The sequence below is a fragment of the Andrographis paniculata genome, unplaced genomic scaffold, assembly GCF_009805555.1.
Source record: "Andrographis paniculata isolate CXL003 unplaced genomic scaffold, ASM980555v1 Contig203END, whole genome shotgun sequence".
Taxonomy (NCBI): Eukaryota; Viridiplantae; Streptophyta; class Magnoliopsida; order Lamiales; family Acanthaceae; genus Andrographis; species Andrographis paniculata.
Window position 1 is genome coordinate 1 of NW_026137484.1, and position 17500 is coordinate 17500.

General features: G+C 50.1%; 2 non-coding genes and 4 pseudogenes across 2 annotated transcripts; all 6 read right to left on the reverse strand.

Moving 5' to 3' along the window:
• On the reverse strand, positions 1-2791 carry LOC127244611 (28S ribosomal RNA; annotated as a pseudogene; the record flags this gene model as incomplete).
• Positions 2792-3748: 957 nt separating this feature from the next.
• On the reverse strand, positions 3749-3903 carry LOC127244607 (5.8S ribosomal RNA). Its single transcript, XR_007837251.1, has one exon. It is a non-coding gene; the product is annotated as a 5.8S ribosomal RNA (ribosomal RNA).
• Positions 3904-4363: 460 nt separating this feature from the next.
• LOC127244615 (18S ribosomal RNA) lies at positions 4364-6295 on the reverse strand (annotated as a pseudogene).
• Positions 6296-8858: 2563 nt separating this feature from the next.
• Positions 8859-12917, reverse strand: LOC127244610 (28S ribosomal RNA; annotated as a pseudogene).
• Positions 12918-13875: 958 nt separating this feature from the next.
• LOC127244612 (5.8S ribosomal RNA) lies at positions 13876-14030 on the reverse strand. Its single transcript, XR_007837252.1, has one exon. It is a non-coding gene; the product is annotated as a 5.8S ribosomal RNA (ribosomal RNA).
• Positions 14031-14490: 460 nt separating this feature from the next.
• LOC127244614 (18S ribosomal RNA) lies at positions 14491-16421 on the reverse strand (annotated as a pseudogene).
• Positions 16422-17500: the final 1079 nt, after the last annotated feature.

A 17500-nucleotide genomic window follows, 5' to 3' on the forward strand; every position in this document is an offset into this window, starting at 1 on the left:
TCGTTAATCCATTCATGCGCGTCACATTAGATGACGAGGCATTTGGCTACCTTAAGAGAGTCATAGTTACTCCCGCCGTTTACCCGCGCTTGCTTGAATTTCTTCACTTTGACATTCAGAGCACTGGGCAGAAATCACATTGCGTCAACACCCGTTGGGGCCATCGCAATGCTTTGTTTTAATTAGACAGTCGGATTCTCCTGGTCCGTGCCAGTTCTGAGTTGATCGTTGAATGACGGCCGAAGAAACAAACACCCCGTCCACCAACACAAGGCCGGCAACTTGACAGGTGAAAGTTCGCAGCAAGAAAGGTCCTTAGGTGGTCAAGGCACGGGACCGAGCTCGGTTCAGGAACGCGTGAACGCCCGTCTCCTCGCCCAGCCCGGCACGTTGACACGGGCTCTAATTCTCCAACTTGCCCAGCAACGTCACGATCCTCAGAGCCAATCCTTATCCCGAAGTTACGGATCGGATTTGCCGACTTCCCTTACCTACATTAATCTATCGACTAGAGGCTTTTCACCTTGGAGACCTGCTGCGGATATGGGTACGAGCCGGCGTGGGGTTCCTCGTGGCCCTCTCCCGGATTTTCAAGGTCCGTGGGGAAGATTCGGACACCGCCGTAACTGCGGTGCTCTTCGCGTTCCAAACCCTATCTCCCTGCTAGAGGTTTCCAGGGAACTCGAACGCTTATAGAGAAGAGACAACTCTCCCCGAATCTCCCGACGGCGTCTCCGGGTCTTTTCAGGTTGCCCTGACGAGTCCTCAGTGAGGGCCCGATTTGGAACGGTTCCACTGCCGGGTTCCGGAATAGGAACCGGATTCCCTTTCGCCCAGATGGTGCCAACAATCGTTAGATTAACGGCAACCCATCGCTTCGGATTTCTCCTAGGGCTTAGGATCGACTGACTCTTGTGCAACAGCTGTTCACAAGAAACCCTTCTCCACATCAGTCCTCCAGGGCCTCGCTGGAGTATTTGCTACTACCACCAAGATCTGCACCGACGACGGCTCCAGGCAGGCTCACGCCCAAAACCTTCTGCGCACATCGCCGCGGCCCTCTTACTCGTCAAGGCATAACAGCACCGTCACACCGTGAGGCGACCGCCTGCATTGCCGTTGACGGCGGAGTATAGGCACGACGCTACAGCGCCATCCATTTTCAGGGCTAGTTGCTTCGGCAGGTGAGTTTTTACACACTCCTTAGCGGATTCCGACTTCCATGGCCACCGTCCTGCTGTCTTAAGCAACCAACGCCTTTCATGGTTTCACATGAGCGTCGATTGAGGCGCCTTAACTCCGCGTTTGGTTCATCCCACAGCGCCAGTTCTGCTTACCAAAATTGGCCCACTTGGCACTCTGATCCAAGCCCCCGGCTTCATCAACAAAGTTCAAGAAAGCCGGGGTTCTCATCTATTTGGAGTTTGAGAATAGGTTGAGGTCGTTTCGACCCCAAGGCCTCTAATCATTCGCTCTACCGGATGAGACTCGTTTCGTCCGAGCGCAAGCTATCCTGAGGGAAACTTCAGAGGGAACCAGCTACTAGATGGTTCGATTGGTCTTTCGCCCCTAAACCCAGCTCCGACGATCGATTTGCACGTCAGAATCGCTGCGGACCTCCACCAGGGTTTCCCCTGGCTTCGTCCTGGCCAGGCATAGTTCACCATCTTTCGGGTATCAGCGTGTACACTCTAGGTGCGCCTCCTCTCGCAATGAGATAGAGACGCCCCGGAGTGCGGGGACTACCCTCGAAAGGGACAGATCCCATCCTCCCTCGAAAACGAAGTTTCCTTCACTTTCATTTCGCCTTTAGGTTTTGACACCCAATGACTCGTGCACACGCTAAACTCCTTGGTCCGTGTTTCAAGACGGGTCGGACAAGAGCCCAAAACTGGTTCGCCGTAGACTAGTGCCATTTTTTTTGACCGGCGAGAGAGCTCACCCAACCAACAGATGCGAGAGCAGTCAGACAGACAAAGGCCTGCCTTGACACACGACTCACAGCCTTGTCGAGGGCCACTCGCGCTCTAAAAAGGATTTCTCCCTTCGCGGAGCGGTCCAACACTGTCATTTGATACCGACCGGAGCTTCCATGGCCGGGAGAAGAGGGGGCTGCGCCAGATTGCGAACAACTCACGCAGGCTCCCACCCCAACCCTTAGACCATGGCCGGACGGGTCACGACGTCCTACTGGGGGAGAAGTGCGGTCCACCGCGGTCCTGCCAACCCACCTTCGGCGACTCCACAACCCGCATCGGATGAATCCGAATGAGGCATAGAGCCGTCCACGAAAGGCAGGCCGTCTGACCAGCGAGAAGACGTGAATCTCCCCTTTCGGAAATTTCGGGTCTTTTCCGTTTACCCCTGAGCGGTTTCACGTACTCTTGAACTCTCTCTTCAAAGTTCTTTTCAACTTTCCCTCACGGTACTTGTTCGCTATCGGTCTCGTGGTTGTATTTAGCCTTAGATGGAGTTTACCACCCGCTTAGGGCTGCACTCTCAAGCAACCTGACTCTAAGGAGAGGCTCACCTGATACCAGCACCAGCCAACTACGGGCCTGGCACCCTCTCGGGACCGTGGCCTCGTTCAAGATGGACTTGGACGCAGTGCAGTAGTATCAGGTATACGAACCCTCCCGAACACTACATTTCCCTGAAACTAGTCTTCGGGATTCAGTGCTGGGCTCTTCCCTGTTCGCTCGCAGCTACTAAGGGAATCCTGGTTAGTTTCTTTTCCTCCGCTTACTAATATGCTTAAATTCAGCGGGGAGTCCCACCTGATCTGAGGTCGGTTAGTTAAGTTTTGTTGAAAGACCAATGTTAATTGAATCTTCCTCGAGCCAACTTGACATCCCAGGTCACAATGACGCGAGACTAGCATTTGAGCTGGAAAATATTACCCACGATTCTCGATGATGGTAAACTGACGATGGCACTCCATCGAGTTTACACTCGATTCACTTCTCGAGTAAACGAGAAGTTGCACGAGTGCAGCACTGAGAAAATAGTACAGATACAGGTTGAGCGTATGATGTGATCATCACGTGTCAATTCCAGAGTTTACCTCTCCACCATATTGATAGACAGAAAGAACTTCCTCTCACACGCTTCCTCTTTCGAGAAAATCTTGGAGAGGCGCTCTGCTGTTTTGCAGTACTGCCATCAAGCCTGGATTCGGGACTTCGTCTTCGAACCAGAGGCGTAACCACACAGGAGACCTTTACAATTCGTTCTGTATCAATGATGGGAAGGATTCTCAGAAATTCACAGATTTTCACTTCTCAGCACCTTTGCACATCATCTCTGCGCACGTGCTCTCTCTTGACGAAAAAAGCAACGTACTCGAATCAATTGAGTCTTCAAAGTCAAAGTTATCAACCAAATCATCGGTCAAATCGAGGCATTCAACTCTAGCTGGTCGTCATTTCTTGTGTTTGGTGCCTTGAAACGCTGGCTTTTTATCTAAGGAGACAGCAATTCAACACTACGTCACTGGGAAATAGCGTTGAATTGGTGAAGCTCCCGCAGAGCGTGCAGGAGGAATATCAGAGGGGGAAGTTTCGAACACAGTACATGGGGTTAGATTTTGACAGGCTGGGAGCGTAAGTGAATTGAACTACGAGAGCTCTTTCCTTCTCCGACAAGCCGCCTCCATCTGGGCCATCGTACCAATGTGAAACACTACCTCCTCATCCTGTGCATCGCAAGGATGGTGATACCCAAAAAAAATTTGGGTACAGCGTACAAACGACCCTCAGACAGGCGTGGCCCTTGGATGGAATCCCAGGGCCGCAATGTGCGTTCAAAATGTCGATGTTCATGTGTCCTGCAGTTCACACGACGACGCGCAGTTTGCTGCGTCTTTCATCGACCCACGAGCCGAGTGATCCGCCGCTCAGGGTAATCATGTTTTACTTCAGAGTTTCAGACCTCACGGTCCTAGTACTCTTGAAAGGCAACTGTTTTTACCCCATTTGCCAAGAGGGTATGGACTCTGTATATTTCAACTCTCGCCAGGAAGAAGCGTAGGGGGATGCGTTCCTAAAGGTTCACATCTTCTTCGAATTCCAAACACGAGTGTTGGCGCCTTCAGAAGAGTGGAATGGTTAGGGTTTGGAAAGTAGACTTTTCTGCCCTAGCCACGACCCATTCCTTTCTGCCATTGTCAGAGTGATGAGTGAGGTTCGGTGGAAGAGCTGCATTTTCACGCAGCAACTACCCCCTAGTCTCTCTTCAGCCACTCATCTCTTGGCCTCTTCCAAAAGGTCGACTTGACGTTCAACGTGGCTATTGAATGTATATTATATTCATAGGTATAAGATAGGTCAGGCTTCTTTTCGTTACACTTTGGTGCAACTTTCAATAATGATCCTTCCGCAGGTTCACCTACGGAAACCTTGTTACGACTTTTACTTCCTCTAAATGATCAAGTTTGGTCATCTTTCCAACGTTCATCGCTACCGACAAGTCGATAGCGATTACCGCCAGTCCGAAGACCTCACTAAATCATTCAATCGGTAGTAGCGACGGGCGGTGTGTACAAAGGGCAGGGACGTAATCAACGCGAGCTTATGACTCGCGCTTACTGGGAATTCCTCGTTCATGGGGAACAATTGCAAGCCCCAATTCCTAGCACGCAGGAGGTTCAGCGGATTACCCGGACCTTTCGGCCAGGGAGGCACACGCTGATTCCTTCAGTGTAGCGCGCGTGCGGCCGGCCCAGACATCTAAGGGCATCACAGACCTGTTATTGCTCAATCTCGTGCGGCTATAAGCCGCCTGTCCCTTAAGAAGAATGATTGTCGCCGGTGGCGGGGACACCGGAAAACGCCTAGTTAATAGGCTAGAGTCTCGTTCGTTATCGGAATTAACCAGACAAATCGATCCACCAACTAAGAACGGCCATGCACCACTACCCACTGAATCAAGAAAGAGCTATCAATCTGTCAATCCTTCCAATGTCCTGGCCTGGTGAGGTTTCCCGTGTTGAGTCAAATTAAGCCGCAGGCTCCACTCCTGGTGGTGCCCTTCCGTCAATTCCTTTAAGTTTCAGCTTTGCAACCATACTTCCCCGGAACCCAAAAGCTTTGGTTTCCGGGAAGAAGCTCCCCGCCGAGTCATCGGAGGAACATCGGCGGATCGCTGGCTGGCATCGTTTATGGTTAGAACTAGGGCGGTATCTGATCGCCTTCGAACCTCTAACTTTCGTTCTTGATCAATCAAGACATACTTGGCAAATGCTTTCGCTCTTGTGCGTCTTGCGACGATCCAAGAATTTCACCTCTAACGTCGCAATACGAATGCCCCCGCCTGTCCGTATTGATCATTACCTTGTGTTCCTAAGAACCAACAAAATAGAACCAAGATCCTGTTTTATTATTCCATGCACCACTATTCAGGCAGAGATTTCAGCCTGCTTTGAGCACTCTAATTTGTTCAAAGTAAACGTACCGGCCTACCTCGACACTCGGTGAAGAGCACCTAGGTAGGATAGAGTAGGCGCACGGGTGGGACCTCCGGCCTCCGACACCGAGTGAAACCCGGGCCGACGCCTGACAAGGCTCCCGTACGCCACCGGCAGGACATGCCACGGCATGCCAGTTACACCGGCAGGCGGCGAACCGACAGCGTAGCACGCAGAACCAACTACGAGCTTTTTAACCGCAACAACTTTAATATACGCTATTGAAGCTGGAATTACCGCGGCTGCTGGCACCAGACTTGCCCTTCAATGGATCCTTGTTAAAGGATTTAAAGTGTACTCATTCCGATTACGGGGCCTCAAATGAGTCCCGTATCGTTATTTTTTGTCACTACCTCCCCGTGCCGGGAGTGGGTAATTTGCGTGCTGCTGCTGCCTTCCTGGATGTGGTAGCCGTTTCTCAGGCTCCCTCTCCGGAATCGAACCCTGATTCCCCGTTACCCGTTACAACCATGGTAGACATAGAGTCTACCATCGACAGTTGATAAGTCAGGCATTTGAAGGATAAGTCGCCGGTGCTGAGACCATGCGATCTGATGTGTTACCTAGAGTCACCAAGGCAACGCCCGGACAGGCCAGGCGATTGGTCTTGATCTAATAAAAGCGTCCTTCCCAGTCAGACTGGTCGGGACTTTATTGCATGTATTAGCTCTAGGATTACCACAGTTATCCAAAAACAGTCATGTATACTCGAGTGAATCATGACTGGTTTACTGAGCCTTTTGCGGTTTCACTTTATTATAGTTTGTACTGAGACTTGCATGGCTTAAGCTTTGAGACAAGCATATGACTACTGGCAGGATCAACCAGAGTGGCATGCTGGGATTCACCCTCCTTGACACGACTCAGTTACAGTAGCGTTGTTAGGCGCTATCGTAGGTCTGAGTACGTGACAAAAGCCGATTGATGGGCCCCCTCTGCAGGGACCTACCAAGCCGACGAGGTTTAATGATTCAACAGTCAAACCACGACTGGATGGTGATATACGAGTGGATGAGAGATCTCGCCACATTTTCGAATCACTTCATTAGAAACCGACTCAGATTGAATTCCCATACGCGATGATGGGTTCATATCGAGAGGTTGAGAGAGTTCGGATAGCGTTTCTATCCTTTAATATTAGAGCGTCTAAACGACTCCGAGTTGAGCCCCAGCGTAGTTAGCAAGGGCTTGACGATAGCTTGATCGACTTCTTGGTATGTATGATGACGGGCGAGTGGACTGGAGCGTAAGAACTCCCCATGCCATGCCCTCATAGTTTGCCGCTTATTGATCAGCGTCAGAGGCTAACGAGATCGCAGCTTTGCTGTGTTCAATAGAGGTTCATTTGAGGATCTTGATTTAGCTGTTCCGCCTATGGAGCAAATGCGGGTTCTTAAACCTCATATCATGAAGGAACCACCACATCTGTTTTTAGGACGATCCAACGACTAGTTGTCGACGGGCAGGGTGTTAAGAGCACCCACAGCCTGACGGCAGAGACTAGCTCGAAACCCTCAATACGCCTCCAATAACCTATACGTATACATTCCAGACGAACACTCGACGGTGGATATCAAGGCGTAATGAGCTATGTTGGTCGAGCACGGTGGTGCAAGAAAGAAAAACGGTCGAGCACGGGTGAAGCCAAAAATACGGGACAGCCCAGAAAAACGCCCAACACTTAGTTTCGCCCTTATCTAGTCGAAACTAGGATTCCCCTATAAACGTTACGGACTTAGAAAAATTTTCCCCCAACTCTGGACTTGGAATATTTTTTGGCCCCACTTTGAACTTCGAAAGATTTCAGGCCAAAGGAGACTCTGAAAAATATTCCATCAGTCTGGTGACCTCAATAAGAACAATGGAAAATCCCCACGAGGTTCAGCTCAATCACCTGTCCTCTCTACCAATTTAAAATATCTAATAATTCAAAAACTGCTCCTTAGAAAGATTTGAAACTGTAATAGAGTGTTTTCCCTATCAAAGGCTACCTATCTTCCCAAGTCCCTACCATTTCCTACCCCTTCCTAAGATATATACCATGTTAGAATGTCCTCAACACTCAGGTCTAAGAAAATGTTATTCAACCATGCAATAAGAGTAACAACACAAAGAATGAGACACTGCTCAGTTTATTTAGGTAATTTTAATTTTGTTTATTAAAATAATTTAAAATGATGTGCAACCCCTGTTATGAAAATTTTATTGTCAATAAACAGTATTATTCTCTCTCTCTCTCTCTCTAATGTGTGTCTACATAATATCTAGTTTTCTATAATACCAGTTACTATTCGTGATTATTACAATGTATGTCAATTTCTTAATATACGACTATTATTATTTGTCTATAGCACTTTTCCTACTTTCACATTTTATCCTTCATTTCCATGTTAGGACTATAATGTCCACCGTGCTCGACCAAGATGGATGATAACGCCTTGATACTCAAACCGAGGTGTTCGTCTGAAAGGCCCGTGCCTAGGTTATAGAGGGAGTGTGGTTATGTCAGAGGTGATGTAGTCCATGACTATCAGGGAGATGACCATTTTGGCACAATACCTAGGGTGTTTCAGTTGTGTACTTCATGCGTTGCAAAGCCAGATAGCTCTCAGCTTGGTGGTCCGAGCTCGCATGCTAAACTGTACTATGAGAGCTCCCTCTCTCGCACCTGAGGGAAAAGTGACTGATGGCCGAGGATACAGCAACCCTGAGCAGGCTGAGGGAAGAAAGTCTCACCTAGGAACCCACAACCCACACCCCAAGATCCCTCTTAAAAAATGGACCACCCACCCCAACCCAACCCCCCTCCCCACCCCCCCACCCGAGTGTTAGTCAAACCAATCGGTCGAGCACGGAAGACATTGTATGAAACCAGTTGTGAAGTTCACTCCAACTAATCGGTCGAGCACGGATGAGAGGAGGGAGAAACCTTAGTTGTAGGAACAAAATAAATCGGTCGAGCACGGAAACATTTTGAAGCGCTAGTCTAACCAATCGGTCGAGCACGGAAGACATGGTGTTAATTAGGTCCAACTTAAACCAGGCAAGCGTAGAACAAACCTCTCGTTACACTTGATTCTGGGTTGATTCTCCCTTCTTTCCATTCATCTTCAATTCTATTTCCAGAGACTTGATTCTGGCTTTTTCATACTCTCCCTTATCAGGTTAGCACGATTGCCTTTCCAAATCTTTGTGTGTGAGACTTTGACGGAATTTTCTGTCCCACAAACTTCAGTGTTGAGACAAGTAAAGGTTTAAACACTGTCAAATCACTTAATTCTCTCAGCATACTAACATTACCCAGGAAGTCTCAATCCTTGCATGTCGGCAAGCGACTGCTTTGATGAAACCCCCCGGAGGCTTCCTCAGTGTGTGTCGGCGAGCGACCACTTTGACGAATCCTCCGAGCTAGGGATGAGTCTCAACAGATCGCAGCGGAACAACTGCTCTACCGAGTACAACACCCCGCCCAGCAAGAAAGTCGTCTACAGACGATTCAGAGTCTCGACATCGAACTCCCCGAAGGGAAGCACACTGTTACGACCAACCACCGTGTAAGAACGACCGGAGTGTACCGACGTCTTACAACACAAGGGCGACTGGTCCACAGGGCTCGTGCGACGACACAGCCAAAACTGTATACGCCTAGTAAAGTCACATTGACTTGAGCCTTTCGACTCACGGGACTCAAAGCTTTATCGTTGCCAATAGTCGGGATTCGGCCTTAGAGGCGTTCAGGCTTAATCCCACGGATGGTAGCATCGCACCACCGGCCTGTCGACCGAGTGCGTGTACCAAATGTCCGAACCTGCGGTTCCTCTCGTACTAAGCAGGATTACTACAGCAACGACTAGTCATCAGTAGGGTAAAACTAACCTGTCTCACGACGGTCTAAACCCAGCTCACGTTCCCTATTGGCGGGTGAACAATCCGACGCTTGGCGAATTCTGCTTCGCAATGATAGGAAGAGCCGACATCGAAGGATCAAAAAGCGACGTCGCTATGAACGCTTGGCCGCCACGAGCCAGTTATCCCTGTGGTAACTTTTCTGACACCTCTTGCTGAAAACTCTTCAAGCCAAAAGGATCGATGGGCCGTGCTTTCGCAGTCCCTATGCGCACTGAGCATCGGGATCAAGCCAGCATTTGCCCTTTGCTCTACGCGAGGTTTCCGTCCTCGCTGAGCTGACCTTAGGACACCTGCGTTATTATTGACAGATGTACCGCCCCAGTCAAACTCCCCGCCTGGTAGTGTCCTTGAATCGGATCACGCTAGGGAGTATGTTGCCGGAAAAGCACGCCAGTTCCATGAGAAGCCAAGCAGCGGAATGACACGTTAATGCCCCCCGCAACAATGGCCTTTCACTTCTCCAACGACCACCGGCAACCCTTGGCGTTTGGCGCAAGAAGTCCGTCAAGCCGAGGTAAGATACCCCGACCGACGCCTTCCGCTTCATCAAGTAAGTAAGGAAACTATGAAAGTAGTGGTATTTCATTGTCGATGGCAAGCCATCTCCCACTTATGCTACACCTCTCATGTCTCCTTACAGTACCAGACTAGAGTCAAGCTCAACAGGGTCTTCTTTCCCCGCTGATTGTTCCAAGCCCGTTCCCTTGGCCGTGGTTTCGCTAGAAAGTAGATAGGGACAGAGAGAATCTCGTTAATCCATTCATGCGCGTCACTAATTAGATGACGAGGCATTTGGCTACCTTAAGAGAGTCATAGTTACTCCCGCCGGTTACCCGCGCTTGCTTGAATTCTTCACTTTGACATTCAGAGCACTGGGCAGAAATCACATTGCGTCAACACCCGTTGGGGCCATCGCAATGCTTTGTTTTAATTAGACAGTCGGATTCTCCTGGTCCGTGCCAGTTCTGAGTTGATCGTTGAATGACGGCCGAAGAAACAAACACCCGTCCACCAACACAAGGCCGGCAACTTGACAGGTGAAAGTTCGCAGCAAGAAAGGTCCTTAGGTGGTCAAGGCACGGGACCGAGCTCGGTTCAGGAACGCGTGAACGCCCGTCTCCTCGCCCAGGCCCGGCACGTTGACACGGGCTCTAATTCTCCAACTTGCCCAGCAACGTCACGATCCTCAGAGCCAATCCTTATCCCGAAGTTACGGATCGGATTTGCCGACTTCCCTTACCTACATTAATCTATCGACTAGAGGCTTTTCACCTTGGAGACCTGCTGCGGATATGGGTACGAGCCGGCGTGGGGTTCCTCGTGGCCCTCTCCCGGATTTTCAAGGTCCGTGGGGAAGATTCGGACACCGCCGTAACTGCGGTGCTCTTCGCGTTCCAAACCCTATCTCCCTGCTAGAGGTTTCCAGGGAACTCGAACGCTTATAGAGAAGAGACAACTCTCCCCGAATCTCCCGACGGCGTCTCCGGGTCTTTTCAGGTTGCCCTGACGAGTCCTCAGTGAGGGCCCGATTTGGAACGGTTCCACTGCCGGGTTCCGGAATAGGAACCGGATTCCCTTTCGCCCAGATGGTGCCAACAATCGTTAGATTAACGGCAACCCATCGCTTCGGATTTCTCCTAGGGCTTAGGATCGACTGACTCTTGTGCAACAGCTGTTCACAAGAAACCCTTCTCCACATCAGTCCTCCAGGGCCTCGCTGGAGTATTTGCTACTACCACCAAGATCTGCACCGACGACGGCTCCAGGCAGGCTCACGCCCAAAACCCTTCTGCGCACATCGCCGCGGCCCTCTTACTCGTCAAGGCATAACAGCACCGTCACCGTGAGGCGACCGCCTGCATTGCCGTTGACGGCGGAGTATAGGCACGACGCTACAGCGCCATCCATTTTCAGGGCTAGTTGCTTCGGCAGGTGAGTTTTTACACACTCCTTAGCGGATTCCGACTTCCATGGCCACCGTCCTGCTGTCTTAAGCAACCAACGCCTTTCATGGTTTCACATGAGCGTCGATTGAGGCGCCTTAACTCCGCGTTTGGTTCATCCCACAGCGCCAGTTCTGCTTACCAAAATTGGCCCACTTGGCACTCTGATCCAAGCCCCCGGCTTCATCAACAAAGTTCAAGAAAGCCGGGGTTCTCATCTATTTGGAGTTTGAGAATAGGTTGAGGTCGTTTCGACCCCAAGGCCTCTAATCATTCGCTCTACCGGATGAGACTCGTTTCGTCCGAGCGCAAGCTATCCTGAGGGAAACTTCAGAGGGAACCAGCTACTAGATGGTTCGATTGGTCTTTCGCCCCTAAACCCAGCTCCGACGATCGATTTGCACGTCAGAATCGCTGCGGACCTCCACCAGGGTTTCCCCTGGCTTCGTCCTGGCCAGGCATAGTTCACCATCTTTCGGGTATCAGCGTGTACACTCTAGGTGCGCCTCCTCTCGCAATGAGATAGAGACGCCCCGGGAGTGCGGGGACTACCCTCGAAAGGGACAGATCCCATCCTCCCTCGAAAACGAAGTTTCCTTCACTTTCATTTCGCCTTTAGGTTTTGACACCCAATGACTCGTGCACACGCTAAACTCCTTGGTCCGTGTTTCAAGACGGGTCGGACAAGAGCCCAAAACTGGTTCGCCGTAGACTAGTGCCATTTTTTTTGACCGGCGAGAGAGCTCACCCAACCAACAGATGCGAGAGCAGTCAGACAGACAAAGGCCTGCCTTGACACACGACTCACAGCCTTGTCGAGGGCCACTCGCGCTCTCAAAAAAGGATTTCTCCCTTCGCGGAGCGGTCCAACACTGTCATTTGATACCGACCGGAGCTTCCATGGCCGGGAGAAGAGGGGGCTGCGCCAGATTGCGAACAACTCACGCAGGCTCCCACCCCAACCCTTAGACCATGGCCGGACGGGTCACGACGTCCTACTGGGGGAGAAGTGCGGTCCACCGCGGTCCTGCCAACCCACCTTCGGCGACTCCACAACCCGCATCGGATGAATCCGAATGAGGCATAGAGCCGTCCACGAAAGGCAGGCCGTCTGACCAGCGAGAAGACGTGAATCTCCCCTTTCGGAAATTTCGGGTCTTTTCCGTTTACCCCTGAGCGGTTTCACGTACTCTTGAACTCTCTCTTCAAAGTTCTTTTCAACTTTCCCTCACGGTACTTGTTCGCTATCGGTCTCGTGGTTGTATTTAGCCTTAGATGGAGTTTACCACCCGCTTAGGGCTGCACTCTCAAGCAACCTGACTCTAAGGAGAGGCTCACCTGATACCAGCACCAGCCAACTACGGGCCTGGCACCCTCTCGGGACCGTGGCCTCGTTCAAGATGGACTTGGACGCAGTGCAGTAGTATCAGGTATACGAACCCTCCCGAACACTACATTTCCCTGAAGACTAGGTCTTCGGGATTCAGTGCTGGGCTCTTCCCTGTTCGCTCGCAGCTACTAAGGGAATCCTGGTTAGTTTCTTTTCCTCCGCTTACTAATATGCTTAAATTCAGCGGGGAGTCCCACCTGATCTGAGGTCGGTTAGTTAAGTTTTGTTGAAAGACCAATGTTAATTGAATCTTCCTCGAGCCAACTTGACATCCCAGGTCACAATGACGCGAGACTAGCATTTGAGCTGGAAAATATTACCCACGATTCTCGATGATGGTAAACTGACGATGGCACTCCATCGAGTTTACACTCGATTCACTTCTCGAGTAAACGAGAAGTTGCACGAGTGCAGCACTGAGAAAATAGTACAGATACAGGTTGAGCGTATGATGTGATCATCACGTGTCAATTCCAGAGTTTACCTCTCCACCATATTGATAGACAGAAAGAACTTCCTCTCACACGCTTCCTCTCTTTCGAGAAAAATCTTGGAGAGGCGCTCTGCTGTTTTGCAGTACTGCCATCAAGCCTGGATTCGGGACTTCGTCTTCGAACCAGAGGCGTAACCACACAGGAGACCTTTACAATTCGTTCTGTATCAATGATGGGAAGGATTCTCAGAAATTCACAGATTTTCACTTCTCAGCACCTTTGCACATCATCTCTGCGCACGTGCTCTCTCTTGACGAAAAAGCAACGTACTCGAATCAATTGAGTCTTCAAAGTCGAAGTTATCAACCAAATCATCGGTCAAATCGAGGCATTCAACTCTAGCTGGTCGTCATTTCTTGTGTTTGGTGCCTTGAAACGCTGGCTTTTTATCTAAGGAGACAGCAATTCAACACTACGTCACTGGGAAATAGCGTTGAATTGGTGAAGCTCCCGCAGAGCGTGCAGAGGAATATCAGAGGGGGAAGTTTCGAACACAGTACATGGGGTTAGATTTTGACAGGCTAGGAGCGTAAGTGAATTGAACTACGAGAGCTCTTTCCTTCTCCGACAAGCCGCCTCCATCTAGGCCATCGTACCAATGTGAAACACTACCTCCTCATCCTGTGCATCGCAAGGATGGTGATACCCAAAAAAAATTTGGGTACAGCGTACAAACGACCCTCAGACAGGCGTGGCCCTTGGATGGAATCCCAGGGCCGCAATGTGCGTTCAAAATGTCGATGTTCATGTGTCCTGCAGTTCACACGACGACGCGCAGTTTGCTGCGTCTTTCATCGACCCACGAGCCGAGTGATCCGCCGCTCAGGGTAATCATGTTTTACTTCAGAGTTTCAGACCTCACGGTCCTAGTACTCTTGAAAGGCAACTGTTTTTACCCCATTTGCCAAGAGGGTATGGACTCTGTATATTTCAACTCTCGCCAGGAAGAAGCGTAGGGGGATGCGTTCCTAAAGGTTCACATCTTCTTCGAATTCCAAACACGAGTGTTGGCGCCTTCAGAAGAGTGGAATGGTTAGGGTTTGGAAAGTAGACTTTTCTGCCCTAGCCACGACCCATTCCTTTCTGCCATTGTCAGAGTGATGAGTGAGGTTCGGTGGAAGAGCTGCATTTTCACGCAGCAACTACCCCCTAGTCTCTCTTCAGCCACTCATCTCTTGGCCTCTTCCAAAAGGTCGACTTGACGTTCAACGTGGCTATTGAATGTATATTATATTCATAGGTATAAGATAGGTCAGGCTTCTTTTCGTTACACTTTGGTGCAACTTTCAATAATGATCCTTCCGCAGGTTCACCTACGGAAACCTTGTTACGACTTTTACTTCCTCTAAATGATCAAGTTTGGTCATCTTTCCAACGTTCATCGCTACCGACAAGTCGATAGCGATTACCGCCAGTCCGAAGACCTCACTAAATCATTCAATCGGTAGTAGCGACGGGCGGTGTGTACAAAGGGCAGGGACGTAATCAACGCGAGCTTATGACTCGCGCTTACTGGGAATTCCTCGTTCATGGGGAACAATTGCAAGCCCCAATTCCTAGCACGCAGGAGGTTCAGCGGATTACCCGGACCTTTCGGCCAGGGAGGCACACGCTGATTCCTTCAGTGTAGCGCGCGTGCGGCCCAGGACATCTAAGGGCATCACAGACCTGTTATTGCTCAATCTCGTGCGGCTATAAGCCGCCTGTCCCCTTAAGAAGAATGATTGTCGCCGGTGGCGGGGACACCGGAAAACGCCTAGTTAATAGGCTAGAGTCTCGTTCGTTATCGGAATTAACCAGACAAATCGATCCACCAACTAAGAACGGCCATGCACCACTACCCACTGAATCAAGAAAGAGCTATCAATCTGTCAATCCTTCCAATGTCCTGGCCTGGTGAGGTTTCCCGTGTTGAGTCAAATTAAGCCGCAGGCTCCACTCCTGGTGGTGCCCTTCCGTCAATTCCTTTAAGTTTCAGCTTTGCAACCATACTTCCCCCGGAACCCAAAAGCTTTGGTTTCCCGGGAAGAAGCTCCCCGCCGAGTCATCGGAGGAACATCGGCGGATCGCTGGCTGGCATCGTTTATGGTTAGAACTAGGGCGGTATCTGATCGCCTTCGAACCTCTAACTTTCGTTCTTGATCAATCAAGACATACTTGGCAAATGCTTTCGCTCTTGTGCGTCTTGCGACGATCCAAGAATTTCACCTCTAACGTCGCAATACGAATGCCCCCGCCTGTCCGTATTGATCATTACCTTGTGTTCCTAAGAACCAACAAAATAGAACCAAGATCCTGTTTTATTATTCCATGCACCACTATTCAGGCAGAGATTTCAGCCTGCTTTGAGCACTCTAATTTGTTCAAAGTAAACGTACCGGCCTACCTCGACACTCGGTGAAGAGCACCTAGGTAGGATAGAGTAGGCGCACGGGTGGGACCTCCGGCCTCCGACACCGAGTGAAACCCGGGCCGACGCCTGACAAGGCTCCCGTACGCCACCGGCAGGACATGCCACGGCATGCCAGTTACACCGGCAGGCGGCGAACCGACAGCGTAGCACGCAGAACCAACTACGAGCTTTTTAACCGCAACAACTTTAATATACGCTATTGAAGCTGGAATTACCGCGGCTGCTGGCACCAGACTTGCCCTTCAATGGATCCTTGTTAAAGGATTTAAAGTGTACTCATTCCGATTACGGGGCCTCAAATGAGTCCCGTATCGTTATTTTTTGTCACTACCTCCCCGTGCCGGGAGTGGGTAATTTGCGTGCCTGCTGCCTTCCTTGGATGTGGTAGCCGTTTCTCAGGCTCCCTCTCCGGAATCGAACCCTGATTCCCCGTTACCCGTTACAACCATGGTAGACATAGAGTCTACCATCGACAGTTGATAAGTCAGGCATTTGAAGGATAAGTCGCCGGTGCTGAGACCATGCGATCTGATGTGTTACCTAGAGTCACCAAGGCAACGCCCGGACAGGCCAGGCGATTGGTCTTGATCTAATAAAAGCGTCCTTCCCAGTCAGACTGGTCGGGACTTTATTGCATGTATTAGCTCTAGGATTACCACAGTTATCCAAAAACAGTCATGTATACTCGAGTGAATCATGACTGGTTTACTGAGCCTTTTGCGGTTTCACTTTATTATAGTTTGTACTGAGACTTGCATGGCTTAAGCTTTGAGACAAGCATATGACTACTGGCAGGATCAACCAGAGTGGCATGCTGGGATTCACCCTCCTTGACACGACTCAGTTACAGTAGCGTTGTTAGGCGCTATCGTAGGTCTGAGTACGTGACAAAAGCCGATTGATGGGCCCCCTCTGCAGGGACCTACCAAGCCGACGAGGTTTAATGATTCAACAGTCAAACCACTGACTGGATGGTGATATACGAGTGGATGAGAGATCTCGCCACATTTTCGAATCACTTCATTAGAAACCGACTCAGATTGAATTCCCATACGCGATGATGGGTTCATATCGAGAGGTTGAGAGAGTTCGGATAGCGTTTCTATCCTTTAATATTAGAGCGTCTAAACGACTCCGAGTTGAGCCCCAGCGTAGTTAGCAAGGGCTTGACGATAGCTTGATCGACTTCTTGGTATGTATGATGACGGGCGAGTGGACTGGAGCGTAAGAACTCCCCATGCCATGCCCTCATAGTTTGCCGCTTATTGATCAGCGTCAGAGGCTAACGAGATCGCAGCTTTGCTGTGTTCAATAGAGGTTCATTTGAGGATCTTGATTTAGCTGTTCCGCCTATGGAGCAAATGCGGGTTCTTAAACCTCATATCATGAAGGAACCACCACATCTGCTCTTAGGACGATCCAACGACTAGTTGTCGACGGGCAGGGTGTTAAGAGCACCCACAGCCTGACGGCAGAGACTAGCTCGAAACCCTCAATACGCCTCCAATAACCTATACGTATACATTCCAGACGAACACTCGACGGTGGATATCAAGGCGTAATGAGCTATGTTGGTCGAGCACGGTGGTGCAAGAAAGAAAAACGGTCGAGCACGGGTGAAGCCAAAAATACGGGACAGCCCAGAAAAACGCCCAACACTTAGTTTCGCCCTTATCTAGTCGAAACTAGGATTCCCCTATAAACGTTACGGACTTAGAAAAATTTTCCCCCAACTCTGGACTTGGAATATTTTTTGGCCCCACTTTGAACTTCGAAAGATTTCAGGCCAAAGGAGACTCTGAAAAATATTCCATCAGTCTGGTGACCTCAATAAGAACAATGGAAAATCCCCACGAGGTTCAGCTCAATCACCTGTCCTCTCTACCA